The sequence below is a fragment of the Danio aesculapii genome, chromosome 10 (assembly GCF_903798145.1).
Source record: "Danio aesculapii chromosome 10, fDanAes4.1, whole genome shotgun sequence".
Lineage (NCBI taxonomy): Eukaryota > Metazoa > Chordata > Actinopteri > Cypriniformes > Danionidae > Danio > Danio aesculapii.
In genome coordinates, this window is record NC_079444.1 from 43578767 (window position 1) to 43595229 (window position 16463).

At 36.7% G+C, this 16463-nt stretch overlaps 1 long non-coding RNA gene across 1 annotated transcript; it reads left to right on the top strand.

The window, feature by feature from the left end:
- The first annotated feature begins 2347 nt into the window (after positions 1–2347).
- LOC130236788 (uncharacterized) lies at positions 2348–4005 on the top strand. Its single transcript, XR_008838481.1, has 3 exons — positions 2348–2422; positions 2779–2903; positions 3828–4005. It is a non-coding gene; the product is annotated as an uncharacterized LOC130236788 (long non-coding RNA).
- Positions 4006–16463: the final 12458 nt, after the last annotated feature.

Here is a 16463-nt window from a genome sequence, read left to right on the forward strand (position 1 = left end):
GCGAACATAGCCAATGGAAGTCTTTTATCCACTCTTCAATAAGTGTAGATGGTGGATTAACATTCAGCACATGATCAGTAATCAGATGTGCCATTATTTGTAGCTTCAGGTGTTTCTAAATCTAAATCTGTCAGTGCTGTTTTCATTCTAATCTTCAGCGCGTTACATTTTCGCGGTTGTAGCTCCTGTCATCTGAAGGCAGAAGGCGTTGACTGAGTGATTGACAGCGGATTTTAACCAATCATTCGTGTTCAGTTCTTAAAGTAGTGGGCCAATAAGAAGAGCGCAAAGGCGGGGCAAGCGTTGAAGGCTTTGTTTACTGCGGCAAGTTGACATGACAACAGTTTTAAACTGTTCCTGAGCGCTGCACTTCAAGTACAACGATGCATTCTGCCTGAATGTGTCCTAAATACTTTATTAATCAGTAATATCTTTTTTAAAAATCTGAAAATATTAGCTTTCACTTGTAATACTGAAAAATATTTATTATAATCACTGAAAATTACTCAATTTTTAATCACTCTCGCGACCCCTTGAAATTATTCTGCGACCCCTAGTTTGAGAACCACTGGCTTGGAGCAACGTTGTAGCACCTTTTTGCCCAAGACAAATTTCCTCACGGGGACAAATTAAGTTTATCCTATCCTAAGATAAACTAAAATAAAAATTATATATATTTTTTTTTAATACCAGGACTACTAAATTTACTGAAACTAAACCATAAAACTGATCAAAAATTAAATCTATTTTAAAAATTTATTTTATACAACTTCATTAATTAAAACTGTTCTATGACTTGAAACCATAAAAACTATAGATACATTTAATAACAAAACTTTAGCTAAAATAGAAAATTATCTAATAAATAATGATTGAAAATATAAAAATAAGATCTACAATAGTATGGTCATGGTGGCGCAGTGGGTAGCACGATCGCCCCGCAACTAGGTCGCTGGTTCAAACCTCGGCTTGGTCAGTTGGTATTTCTATGTGGAGTTTGTATGTTCTCTCCCTGATGGCATGGGTTTCCTCTGGGTGCTCCGGTTTCCCCCACAGTCAAAATACATGCGCTATAGGGGAATTGAATACGCTAAATTGCCCATAGTGTATGAGTGTGTGTGTGAATGAGAGTGTATGGGTGTTTTCCAGTGTTGGGTTACCGCTGGAAGGGCGTCCGCTGCATAAAACAAATGCTGGATAAGTTGGCGGTTCATTCTGCTGTGGCGACCCCTGATTAATAACCCAGCAAACATGCCAGTGTGGGCTCACTGTGGGTAAGTGTGGGATTACTGTGGGACAGTGTGGGCAGAACAATCCCACAGAAAACACATGTGGGTCCCATGTGGGGTAGCCCATGCAGGCCCCAAAAGTATTTTTCCCTTTGGGGCCCACATGTATTTTTCTGTGGGCAAGCCCACTGTGGGCTTGCCCACAGAAAAAACAATGTGGGCCCCATATGGGTCAGCCCATGTGGGGCCCAATGGATTTTGCCCTTTGGGGCCCCAATGTTGGTTTTTTGTGGGCAATCCCACAGTGGGCTTGCCCACAGAAAAACCCATGTAGGCCCCATATAGGTCAGCCCAAGCAGGGCCCAATGGATTTTCCCTTTGTGGCCCCAACCTGTATTTTGTGGGTAATTCAAGTTAAATGAACATTTAGCTTGTATGAAAATTAGAAAAAATAATTAGCATTTTGGTCTAAATACTGTGAAGGACAAAAAACTGCCCTGCTGCTTATAGAGAAAATCATGCAGAAATTATAGTTTTAGATAGAATCTTGATCACATATGATCACATAAAGCACAGTTGTCAATATTTGAAGTGGATCAAAATTATTTTCAAAATTGTCCTAAGACAAGAATGGGTGTTGTTGAATAGTTTTAGGATAGCTCTGAAGAAAGGTTTTGATACACTTTTAATGTTGACTACATCCAGTAAAGGTGAGTGTGGGTTTACTGTGGGACAGTGTGGGCAGGACAATCCCACTGAAAAAACACATGTGGGCTCCATGTGGGGTAGCCAGAGCAGGCCCCAAAAATATTTTTGTTTATCGTCCACTTTTTTTAGACAGTTTTGACACCAAAATTCCTTAAGTGTGAAAAAAATAAATAAATAAAAATTATTATGACTGCAGCAATTTATTTTCTTGGGAAGAGTGTGACACCCTGAATGGTTGGTCAGGTGTTTATATGTATGCTTTCTTCTTATAATTATATTATAATTTCTGCTTCTCTTTGTTGATTAGTTTCTTCATTATTGTTTCCTCTAAAGCTGTATTTATATGAAATATCTTGAGTGGAGAGTATGGATAGAACCGGGATGGTTTGTTTACAGGGTTGCTATGGTAACGGTGAACCGCAAGAGCGTCATTACTTGAGCGCCTCGATTTTGAACAACAACAACGCAGCCGTGTCATCATTTAGGTGGGTAAATCCTGTCACAATATCGATGAAATGTTAAGATAACATGTTGCTCAAGTGTGTTAACAAGTTTAGTAAAGTAACGTGCAGTCAAAGTGTTAATTATTAGTAGCGAAGATTGTATCTGTTTGCTGACATTGTATCAAAACGACAGTTAGCAGACCGGGTGTGTTATATGATAACTGCAAAGTTAACTAAAGGGCTCCATCACGCTGAAATCCTCTGTAAATGTTATGTTTTTGTATTAAAGTTGTTAAAAACGGTATTAATATCAATTTTGTTTGTATAAATGCACTTTTGGTCAAAGACGATGTACACTCAACGACTGTAACAGAATTGTTTACGTTTGAATTACACAGAGCTATCCCAGAGATGCAGAGAAGATGTACGTCACTGTGCTGACACCCTACTGGCCCAGCAACTGCTGGAAGGGCTCTGACCAGATAAAAAGGCCTTTGGGAGCATGGTGATCTGCAAAGTATAGGTAGAGTATTTAATGCTTGTTAATAACCCTCCGTAACAGGAGTAATAAAGGAAATCGTAAGGAAAAATGACTAGTTATGTACAGTAAGAACAGTAGAACCAGTTACATGTAAGTAACATTTATTTGTCAGAATTTTCACAGATTAAAACACTTTTCATTATCATGGAGTCTTTTTACAACCCAAGGGGCTTTGTAACAACTACAAACAATACTATAAGTTTTTAACTTAATTTGTAATGTTGGTCAATTTTTCCAATTTTCAAGCCTGTCAAGCACGTCTCTTTCATAATCATAATATTTTTGGTCTGAGTATTAACAATTTAGAAACAGAAACAACCCTTAAAAGAAAATCTAATCTCAGATTTAATAGAGGTGATAAACTTTATGTAATAACTACTAGTATAATTGTAAGTGTACTACTTGAAAGTACACAAGTACACAATGACATTTTTCATTTGTACTGCAAGTGAACTCCTGAGTAGTGTACTTTTATAATACTTGTTGTAAATATTTAGTTTCTCTACTCTATTCTATGCTCAGAACTTGACCATTGCACTTAACCATTACAACTGCACACTAATAATAAATACACACACACAATTCCTTGAGGTGCCAGGATGCAAAGCTGCAACCTTGGAATCATAAGTCTAACTCTCTATCCACTAGGCTACAAGTAAGTACACTCTCACTAAACCATTATAGTTTTATACTGCTGTATACTGAATATACTCTATACTTTCTCACACTATTTCTTTTTTTTTTTTTTTGCTTTTTCTGAAAGCAAATTAGAATGCAAAACTCTAAATTTACTCAACTATTATGACTTCTGCTACAAAGCAACCCAGAAATGTGAAAAGGGTCCATAGAACTTAAATAACATTATATTAATTTTAACATTTGTATTTCACTTGTTTTCTTTCTCAGACGCTGTAACAAAAACCAGCAAAGGAACGGCTTGCGAACTAGAAGCAACAATAAAATCATGGTTAAGAAAGTCAAGAGACAGAGATGGTGGGCGCCAAGGAAGGGCCAAAACTCAGAAGGCACTTACTTTTAATTCAATTTTTTTGGAGTTAAAAAAAATAGCATTTCTTTTGTGTGTTTATTCATGTTTGATTCTGTATAAAATATAATTCTGTTTCAATATCATACAGTTGTTGATTTTTTTTTGTTATTAAACTCTGTAAATAAATAATTATTAACATGACCCAGTTTATTGTCAAGTGAAATTGTTCTGAAAAGGCATTGTATAGTGGTTTTCTGTATGTACAAAGTAGAACCTATGGGCTGACTGTGGGACCCACACTGTAGGGGCACTTGTGGGGCCCTTTTGGCACAGAGCGGGTTAACCCACAGTCAGCCCACACTTTTGGGCTGTCCCAAAGGGTGCCCAGATGTGCCCCACATTTCACGTATCTGGGCCCACACTGGCGTGAAGTGTGGGGCACGTGTGGGCCCCCTTTGGGACAGCCCAAAAGTGTGGGCTGACTGTGGGCTAACCCGCTCTGATTAGTGTGGGATAGCCCACAGTCAGCCCACACTTTTGGGCTGTCCCAAAGGGGGCCCACACGTACCCCACAGTGTGGGGCCCACACGTGCCCCACATTTCACGCCGGTATCTGGGCCCACAGTGTGTAGCCCACATGGGTCCCTTATGGGCCCCAAAGTAGCATGTTTGCTGGGAAAGAGACTAAGCCGAAAAGCATAGTATGTTCATTATACTATTTTTCCCGGCATTGGGAAGTCTGCATAATTCGTAAATAAATAATAAATAAAATAAAATAACCATTTTAAATACATAATTTAATATACATTTATCTTTGTGGTGTGCAGATATAATTTAGGTCTTCTGTTCAATAGCCTATTAAGCAAAAAAATTGAAAAAAGCATCCCGAATGTTCATAGTTTTGCCTCTAGATGGCGTCATTGTATTTCATTTACAAATAACATGATCTGTTGAGTCCTCAGCACAGTGAACTCAAATCTGAGTTATGTTTTGGATTGTGTTTGTATAGAATGTTTATATAAAACAAAACAAGCATGTTATTCAAATTTATTCAAATGTATGTATAAAAGCGCAGTCCTTCCGCTTGAAGAAATAGTCCTGGCCATTTTGGTTCATTATAAGCATCGATAAGCGCAGTGATATACAGTTTCAGTCATTTTACGCGTTTCAGCTTGAGTTATCCGTTGTTTAAACATTTTGTTAGGCGTAGATATTCTGGTATGAGTTTATTTTTCATTCGCTGTCTCTCCACAGGCCTGCCGGACTCTGGTGGAGTGATTTAATTGTCCTGTGACGAAGCACAATAGAGATTACAGGCGCACAGAAGGACTCTTAATATGCCGCACTTTTCGCTTTATTTTCCTCTTTCAAAAGACCCGAATGGAGCGCAGCAGGTTTGAGTAAAGAGAGCTGAAAGAACCAACTTTTCAGGAGGGGAACAAAAGATTAGCGTTTATCTTTTACCAGCAATGATTAAATCAATATCAGCGCTGCTAAAATCAAGACGCAAAAGAGCGCGACGATGATGGAAATTAAACACTTGGTGGCGGGAAAAAAAAATCAAGACAAACTTCAGCGAAGGTTTTGTGTTTCAACGTCCTAAATTGTTTAGTTTTTATGTTTAAAATATATGATTTTGAAGGTTTTATGGACGGTTTTATTAAAATATATATAGCTTGTTAGCATTTAAAGAAAACAAATAGAGCTCAGCAGGTTTGAGTTGTGTAAGAATGGCAAAAATATATCTTTAGGTTGTATGTGTGATATAAATGAAATATATAGTACAATAGTTGTAAGTTTAAAGACTTTTAAATATTAAATAGCCAGATAATTTTAGCAGGATCGCTATACTAGCATTGTTTTATCATTTAGACACATGCTTTCAAAAGTACATCACGTTTTAGCACATTGTTAGCATGTTTACCTACATTCAAATGAAACAAATAGAGGCCAGCAGATTTGATTATTGTGTAAGAATGTCAAAAAAATGACATCTTTAAGTTGAATGTATGATATGAACGAAATATAGTTTGAAGACTTTTTAAAGTTTTATAGCCAGACAGAATTTTAGCATGATTGCTATACTAGCGTTGTTTACTATTTAGCAGACTATTTAGCTGTTAACATATTTTAGCAAATTGTTAGCATGTTTAACTACATTCAAATAAAACAAATAAGAGAGCAGCAGGTTTAAGTTGTGTAAGAATGTAATATATATATATATTAATAACATCTTTAGGTTGTGTGTATGATATAAATGAAATATAGTTTCAAGTTTTAAGACTTTTAAATGTTTTATAGCCAGACAGAACTGTAGCATGTCACTATGCTAGCATAGTTTACCATTTAGACACATTCTTTTAAAAGTACATCACATTTTAGCACATTGTTAGTATACTTAACTAATTCAAATGAAACAAATAGAGAGCAGCATATTTGAGTTTTGTAAGAAAGTCTATGTATGTGTGTGTATATATATATATATATATATATATATATATATATATATATATATATATATATATATATATATATATATATATCAGTAACGTCTTTAGTTTGTATGATATGAATACAATATAGTTTTAAGTTTAAAGACTTTTAAATGTTTTATAGACAGACTGAATTTTAGCATGATCACTATACTAGCATTGTTTACCATTTAGACACGTTTTCAAATGTACATCACGTTTAGCACATGGTTAGCATGTTTAACTACATTCAAATAAACCAATAAAGAGAAGTATATTTGAGTTGTGTAAGAATGTCAAATGTCATGAATTTTCAAAGCTATTCAGCTAGGGGGGAAAATCAAAACATTTTCCTGAAAATTATTAGAGTAGATCAATTCTGGTGCATTCAAATGAGCAAAGATCAGAGGAAACAGCTATGGAAAAAAATTGAAAGAAAATGTTGGCTGTTTAAATAGTTTTAAAACAAGTCTACGAGTCTGAAACAGTTTAAAGTTTGAAACCATATAAACGCTAAAATTGTTTTACAACAGATTTTTGTTGCGATTTAACACTGCTAGCATGTTTTTAGCTCGTTTCCCCAAATGCAGCTCAACAAATTTACATTAATCTTTTTATCACACAACGATGATTAATTTAATCTCAGCGCTACTGAAGTCAATAGAAAGTCAGCCAAAAAGAGCTAAATGAGCCAATTGGCATTGTGGCTAAGTGGTTAGCATGATTACCAGAGTAGTTGGTGGTTCATTCCGCTGTGGTGATTCCTGATAAAGCAGAGACAAAAGCCCAACGAAAGTGAGAAAGAAGCTGAAAACTTAACATTAAATAAATAGCAGTACTTACTGTTTTATTTTAAGTGCATATACAATTTAGAACCACAGATCTAGCTTTCATGTAATCACATCCACTAAAAGACATATAGAAAATATATTGTTATAATGTAGATAACTCCTCTAAACATTGGCATATTATTAAAAAATATTACTAAAATGAATACACTACCTGACAAAAGTCTTGTCACCTATCCGAGTTTTAGGAACAACCAATAATAACTTGACTTCTAGTTGATCATTTGGTACCTGAAGTGGCTCATATGAAAGGTAAAGGCCTCTAGATAACGCTTGTTTGAGCACAATAAAATATGATCATGTCTTGATTATTAATGATTTCATGAGGACAGTAAGGTCTGACTCTGCTTAGACTAAAGTCTGGTCACTGAACCTTCAATAATGTCCAGTATAGAATATGTGCTCATGCTGCAGTGGAAACAGAATGAATATTGTGTCTGACTCCATCATGAGCTTGGAGGACTGCATCCATACATCTCTGCAATAACTCAAATCACTGATTAATAAAGTCATCTGGAATGGCAAAGAAAGCCTTCTTGCAGGACTCCCAGAGTTCATCAAGACTCTTTGTGTTCATCTTCAACGCCTCCTCCTTCATCTTACCCCAGACATGCTCAATAATGTTCATGTCTGGTGACCGGGCTTGCCAATCCTGGAGCACCTTGACCTTCTTTGCTTTCAGGAGCTTTGATGTGGAGGCTGAAGTATGAGAAGGAGCGCTATCCTGCTGAAGAATTTGCCCTCTCCTGTGGTTTGTAATGTAATGGGCAGCACAAATGTCTTGATACCTCAGGCTGTTGATGTTGCAGATCTCTCGCATGCCCCATACTGACTGTAACCCCAAACCATGATTATTCCTTCACCAAACTTGACTGATTTCTATGAGAATCTTGGGTCCATGCGGGTTCCAGTAGGTCTTCTGCAGTATGTGTAATGATTGGGATGCAGTTTAGCAGATGATTCCTCAGAGAAATCCACCTTCTGACACTTTTCCAAATGATCAACCAGAAGTTAAGTTACTATGTGTTGCGATCCACGTCAAGACTTGTCAGGTAGTGTATAAAAACGGCATGAACATATTAACACGGATCCTGCATAGATTGTGTGTGGGTCTAATGGGACATGTTACATTCATAAAAATGTTGAGTTTTTGTAACCCAACTTTGGGTCAAAAATGGATATGGGTTAAAAAGTATCATTTAAATTTAATCAGAAAAAAATTAACTCAACGGTTGGGTTTGTCAGTTTTTGACCCAACATTGGGTTAATACAACTCAACTCAACATTTATTAGAGTGTACCCATTCATTTTCTTTTCAGCTGAGTCCCTTTTATTAAACCGGGGTCGCCACAGTGGAATGAACCACCAACTTATCCAGCACATGTTTCACACAGCGGATGCCCTTCCAGCTGCAACCCATCTCTGGGAAACATCCATACACACTCATTCACACACATACACTACGGACAATTTAGCCTACCCAATTCACCTGTACCGCATGTCTTTGGACTGTGGGGGAAACCGGAGCACCCGGATGTAACCCACGCGAACGCAGGGAGAACATGCACACTCCACACAGAAATGCCAACTGACCCAGCTGAGGCTCGAACCAGTGACCTTCTTGCTGTGAGGCGACAGCACTACTGACTGCACCACTGCGTTGCCCCCCTTATTTAATCTTAAATGAAAAACATTTCAATAAGGTGATCATGCAGTAGATGTAAAATGGAAACAAAGACAATGATATCTTCCCCCAAAATGACAGCGTCTTCATCAATAACTGATGATTGATGGAATGTGGAAGCGCAGCATGTCTATAAATGTCTTGATCCTCTGACCTTGTGCCCGGTGGACTTCATCCGAGAGCAAGACCCCGTGCCCTTAACCACTCCACTGCTTTAGTGCACTAAAAGAGGACAAGCTCTATATTCAATTATTAGTTTCTGCCCCTCTGACACACACCATTTAACCTCTGACCTCCCTGAGGGCCGCCGGACTGCCTACCGCTGGGCCGAGCACCGCTGCCAGCTTGTAATCCATAATCGGTGAATGACCAAAGCAGCTGCCCTCGCTCTGCTCGCACTAACAACCTGTAGATCCATTGAAGACTAAACCAACAGACCTGCCCTCCACTTCAGGGGACGTGTTATTGAGCCCTTTCTGAGTTCACAACGTCCCGCTGTCTGTGCCTGCGCGGCCCACAATGGAGAACACAACTGACTTAATTAGCACATTTCTGTTCTACACACACTCTAAAAAATGCTGGGTTCCCATAGCCCAATCTTTAGGTTTGACCCAATTTGACCCAAAACTGGGTTAATACAACCCAGTATTTTTCAGAGTGTAAGCAATATTTTAGTCTTTAGTAGACACATTGGGCATCTTTGTCAAAACAACATTAAAACCATGTCAAAAATGTAAATCAATTTAATGTCCAAATCTTGACGTCTATTTGACATCCACACCATGATGCCCTTTTGACCACCAAAATAATGACGTCAAAAGTATTATAATATAACGTTTGATTCATCTGTAAGATTCAGTTACAAATTTACACTGGATTTAGTCAAAACCACATCAAATTGACATCTAACACTGGCGTCAATAATCGATTATAGGACTGTCCTGCCATCAATTTTTGATGTGTTTTTTGGCACCAGTGACAACTGACATCAAATAAATCAGCATTTTGTATTGTGTTTTTAAGGTGCCCGTTGGGTATCAGTGCTTGAGTTTATGAAAATATTGAAGAAATGTTCATTGTTACTGCATTAAATTTCATATTTCTCATTAAAATCAACTATATTTGTGCTAACAACCTGTAGATCTATTGAAGACTGAACCAACAGACCTGCCCTCCACTTCAGGGGACGTGTTATTGAGCTCTTTCTGAGTTCACAACGTCCCGCTGTCTGTGCCTGCGCGGCCCACAATGGAGAACACAACTGACTTAATTAGCACATTTCTGTTCTACACACACTCTAAAAAATGCTGGGTTCCCATAGCCCAATCTTTGGACAAATATGAACAAACACAACAAAAATATGGATAAAATCAACAAAATATGGACAAAATCAACACAAAACTATGGACAAAATCAACACAAAAATAAATATCATTGAAACGTAAATGTAGAAATTGCCCCAACTTTGAGTTTGTCCATATTACACCCAACATTGGGTTAATACAATAAGATTCAATTACAAATTTACACTGGATTTAGTCAAAACCACATCAAATTGACATCTAACACTGGCGTCAATAATCGATTATAGGACTGTCCTGCCATCAATTTTTGATGTGTTTTTTTGACGCCAGTGATAGATGTCATTTTGACATCAAATAAATTAGCATTTTCCTTAAATAGAAGAAAAGATGGAATAGGATGTTTATCGTCATTGCAATAAATATCATATTTCTCATTGAAATCAACTATATTTACAACCAACAGACCTGCCCTCCACTTCAGGGGACGTGTTATTGAGCCCTTTCTGAGTTCACAACGTCCCGCTGTCTGTGACTGCGCGGCCCACAATGGAGAACACAACTGACTTAATTAGCACACTAAATGCTGGGTTCAAATGATCTAATCTTTGGACAAAAATGAACAAACCCAACAAAAATATGGACAAAATCAACACAAAAATAAATATCATTAAAATGTAAATGTAAAAATTGCCCAAACTTTGGGTTTGTCCATATTTGACCCAACCCTGGGTTAATACAATGCAGCATTTTTTTAGTGTATGCAAGATTTTTTCTCTCTTTAGTTAACCCATCGGACACTAAAAACACACGAAAATGCAAACCAATTTAATGTCAAAATCTTGGCATCAAAAAGGCATCAATAATTGCTTATAGGACTGTCCTGCAATCAGTTTTTGACAAACTGACTTAAGTAGCACATTGTTTTCTACATACACAAAAAAATTGGGTTATCGTAGTCCAATCCTGGGTCAAATATGGACAGAAATACATACATATAAATTGCCACAACATTAGGTTTTTCCATATTTGACCCAACACTGGGTTTATACAGCCCAACATTATTATTTTTCTTTTTTACTTAAGTAGACCCATCGGACATCTTGATGTCAAAACGACATCCAAAAACACGTCAAATTAATTAGCACATTTTTGTTCAACACACACTCTAAAAAATGCTGGGTACATGTAACCCAATCTATGGACAATTATGAAGAAACCCAACAAAAATATGGACAAAATCAACAAAAATATGGACAAAATCAACACAAAAATATGGACAAAATCAACAAAAATATGGACAAAATCAACACAAAAATATGGACAAAATCAACAAAAATATGGACAAAATCAACAAAAATATGGACAAAATCCACACAAAAATATGGACAAAATCAACACAAAAATATGGACAAAATCAACAAAAATATGGACAAAATCAACAAAAATATGGACAAAATCAACACAAAAATATGGACAAAATCAACACAAAAATATGGACAAAATCAACACAAAAATATGGACAAAATCAACAAAAATATGGACAAAATCAACACAAAAATATGGACAAAATCAACAAAAATATGGACAAAATCAACACAAAAATAAATATCATTAAAATGCAAATGTAGAAATTGCCCCAACTTTGGGTTTGTCCATATTAGACCCAACACTGGGTTAATACAACCCAAAAAAAATTTTGTGTGTGTGTGTATGCAAGATTTTTTCTCTTTAGTTAACCCATCAGACACCTTCATTTCAAAACGACATGAAAAACTGTAAATCAACTTAATGTCAAAATCTTGACGTCTATTTGACATCCACACATTGATGCCCTTTTGACCACCAAATAATGACGTATAAGCATAGGCGGAGCGTGTGTAAGGCTGGGGAAGGCTTAACCTCCCCCTGGCCAGAGACCACGGAGATAGCAGCACAGAAAAAAACTGCATTGAAAACATGTAACGGGTGTAAATTGGAATATGAATGTAATTTAATGTTAATGATTAACAGAACACTTCAGTTATTGTAAGTTTGTCAATCAAATTCAAAGTCCCCCTCGGCACAATAATGGAACTGTCCAACTTTGCACTGAGTTCGCAGCTGCTCTGAAAACAAAACAGAAAGCGGGCCAGCAGACTTTTCTGATTTGCTTGTCAAGGACATAAGAATTAAAATGACAAATGAGTATTACGAGAGAGGTATAATAAAATATTATTCTGGTTTAATTTGTGTTCAGTATTAAATGAAATGCCTTATTTTGGTTGTTTCATTGTAACGTAGTCTAGCCTAGTGTAGTAATCCTGTTTAGCATTTTAATTCTGCTGTGTTTTCTACAGGGGTGATGGGAAGTCAAGATTTTAAATTATGTTTTAATTTGTAATTTGAATAATATGAATCTAATTTAAACAAATAATTACTCATGCTAGCTGATGGCTACTGGATCACCTTTACTCTGCAATGGTTGCCTCTAATTTACTAGAGCCTATACGTTTACCACAGCCCGTGATAACGTAAATAAACAGCTAGTTTATGTTGTCTTCATTGTCTTTTTTTGTTGTTTCTAGCTTAATAAATAAAAATAAGAACAGTATCCTCATCACAGTTTAAAAATGCTTATCTTTATATATTTATTGCTGAATTACAAGTTTAGTTTTCGATTGGCCTCGTGGTAAAGTGAATGATTTCGGATTCTTGACACGTTTTTGCAATGTATTTATTTTTGTAAAAGGGTTCGATATTCAAAAATGTCAGTTGTTAAATCAATTAGTATATTACCAGAGATCATAAATATAAGAAACAAGCTATTATACACTTAGTTTAAGAGTCTACCCTATTTAGGTCCACTCATTTTAAAACTTCTGGCCCCTGGCTGCATATCGAAAGTGGCTATAATAATTAAATGAAACTAATGAAATAATTTAATGTGCGAGTTGAATATAAGAAGTTTGTTGAGGCGGTGCTTTTGTGGAAACCTCTTCTTGGTCGGTCGCAAATCTTTTAAAATGCATTAAAGGGGCAGCGCATATCTTAGCCTTACCCTGGAGTTTGTTCACCATCCGCCTATGCGTATAAGATATATTTTTTCTTTAATTACAAATTAACATTGCATTTACTTTGATGTCAAAACAACATCAAATTGACATCTAACACTGGCGTCAAATAGCACATCATTAATCGCTTATAGGGCTGACCTGTTAATCATTTTTACACCAATGTTAGATGTCAACTTGACGTTGTTTTGACATCAAAATAGTCAATTAGTAGATCCATCTTCAAAAAAAAATGCGGTTTCGGAAAACCAACCTTGGGTCCAATTTGTGCAAATCCAATGTTCGCTTGTTTGTTATCCATATTTAAATTGTTGATATTTGACCCAACGTTGGGTAACAACAACAACCCAATACGTACTTAGAGTGCATGCAACAAAGCACTCTAAACTTTATTCTTTACTATATCAATGCTTAAATAGAAGAACAGCTGGAGTAGAACATGTTTGCATGTGTAAATAAATGTTCGGTAACATATTTTGCTTTGCCAGTTTCCCCATTTTAAATAGTGTTGGAAATGAATGCATCGTGGGTAATGCAGTGCATTGTGGTTCATATTCAGAGCTGCTGGAATAGCCTTAGAACAGGGCTTTTAAGGACTGTGGGAATATAATGGTGACACTGACATGGCCCATATAGTGCACAATTATTGCTCACAGATGGTTTTAACAATATGTTCACATTTGCATTTTCGGGAGACAGCCGTGGGGGACACAGACCTCAGAGTAACACATTCATTGTCTATAATTCTCACTGACATTTGACACATTGTGCAGCCTGGTGGCTCAGTGGTTAGCACTGTCGCCTCACAGCAAGAAGGTCGCTGGTTCGAGTCCCGGCTGGGTCAGTTGGCATTTGTGTGTGGAGTTTGCATGTTCTCCCCGTGTTGCCGTGGGTTTCCTCTGGGTGCTCTGGTTTCCCCCACAGTCCAAACACATGTGGTATAGGGGAATTGATTAACTGAATTAACTGTGTGTGAGAGAATGAGTGCATATGGGTGTTTTCCAGTAATGGGTTGCAGCTGGAAGGGCATCCGCTCTGTGAAACATATGGTGGAATAGTTGGCGGTTCATTCCGCTGTGGCGATCCTTGATTTATGAATTTCTCAGTGAATATAGGTCATGCATTTTGGTGCATTTGAACAAAACAAATGAATTAAACATGTATATTTATCAAAATAATATTTAAGTCACTGAACAGTTTTACAGAAAGATCATACATTTAAATTAATGTAAAATATTGCAAAAAAAAAATGCAACAAAATTTTATACATTTTTTCTTTCTCTTTTATTGATTTAGTATTTTTCCCTCACATAAGTTTGGGCTACTAATATATTATTCCAGGGTCGCCACAGCGGAATGAACCGCCAACTTATCCAGCACGTTTTTACGCAGCAGATGCCCTTCCAGCTGCAACCCATCTCTGGAAAACACCCACACACACTCTTTCACACTCATACACTGCGGACAATTTAGCTTACCCAATTCACCTGTACCACATGTCTTTGGACTGTGGGGGAAACCCACGTGAACACAGGGAGAACATGCAAACTCCACACAGAAACACCAACTGACCTAGCTGAGGCTCAAACCAGCGACCTACTTGCTGTGAGGCGACAGCACTACCTACTGCGCCACTGCGTTGCTTTTTTTTAAAGTTAAAAGTTATTTATATATATATATAAATATATAAATATATATATTATTATATTATTATATTATTATAAGTGTTTCTTAGCTTGACAAAATAAAAATTTATGATGAAAATGCTATTAATCTTCCTTATAAAACACAACATTTTAACAGCTCAATTATTTTATTTCAATTCATTCATTCATTCATTCATTCATTCATTTTCCTTCTGCTTAAGTCCCTTTATTCATCAGGGGTTGCCACGGCGGAATGAACCGCCAAATTATCCAGCATATGTCTTACACAGTGGATGCCCTTCCAGCTGCAACCCAGTACTGGGAAACACCCATACACACTCATTCACACAAACACTACGGCCCACTTAGTTTATTTAATCCCCCTATAGCGCATGTGTTTGGACGGTGGGGGAAACCGGAGCACTCGGAGGAAACCCACACCAACACGGGGAGAACATGCAAACTCCTCATAGAAACGCCAACTGGCTCAGCCAGGACCTTCTTGCTGTAAGGCGACGGTGCTAACCACTGAGCCACCGTGCCACCCTCCATTTGGTGAAAACAAAATAAAATTCATTCATGCAAATAAATGTGCACAAATTGCTAAAGAATATTAAAAATAATCAATAATAATAATAATTTTGCCAGATTTTAAATTATTTTTGAACTAAAATGATCTTAGAGTCACTTAAACAGTATATTAAAAGTATTATTATATTCTTATCGTTTACTTTTCGTAATTGCAGTAAAGCACCAGTGTGTGGTTAAGCGGCGTGTGTCTTGTGGTCTTGCACTGGGTCATCAGGTCAAACCAATCATTGACCAAGTGGATCTAAATGACTCTCTGTGAGCCGAACACTTCACTTCTGCTGTCCACCATAACCTTCGTCAAACCCTCACTTGACCTGTTCATTGTCCATCACATAAAAACACGCCAAAAACCAGCAGATCTGGGGTCAGAGGGGAAGTGGACGACACACTGAAAGCCCGTTAAATGACTGGTCTTTTCAATCTAAAAGAACACAGTAAATGTACACAGGCTTCACCCAGATTATTATGGTCTGCATTTTAATTATTGGTTATCTCTATAGCAGTTTTTAATTCGCTGAACATTGCAGTTTAGTTTTAGTTCGTTTCGTTCATGGTTTTAGTTCTGTTTTTATTTTGTGAGCATGTTTCTATTCAGTTTGTATATATTTATTTTTAGTTTATTAGAGTTAAAAGAACACCTCCAGTGTCGACAAGAGCAAAGTTTATTGTTTGCACAGCTTACATGAACTCATTTATATTACGCTTACATTAACTAGTGATAAAAATAAAATAATAGTTTGAACAAACACTGAACGCAAAACCATACAAATGCAATGAAAAAATCAAATACTGAAACGAATTCAGCCAATCATCTTTAAATCAAGCATATTTAGTTAAACGTACGGTTTATGCGAGATATTTGTTTTGACAAATGATGAATTTTATAGAACAGATGGTTATATGCCACATTATAAACACGTTCATTTTTATAAATTTATTTATTCTAATTATTATTTTATT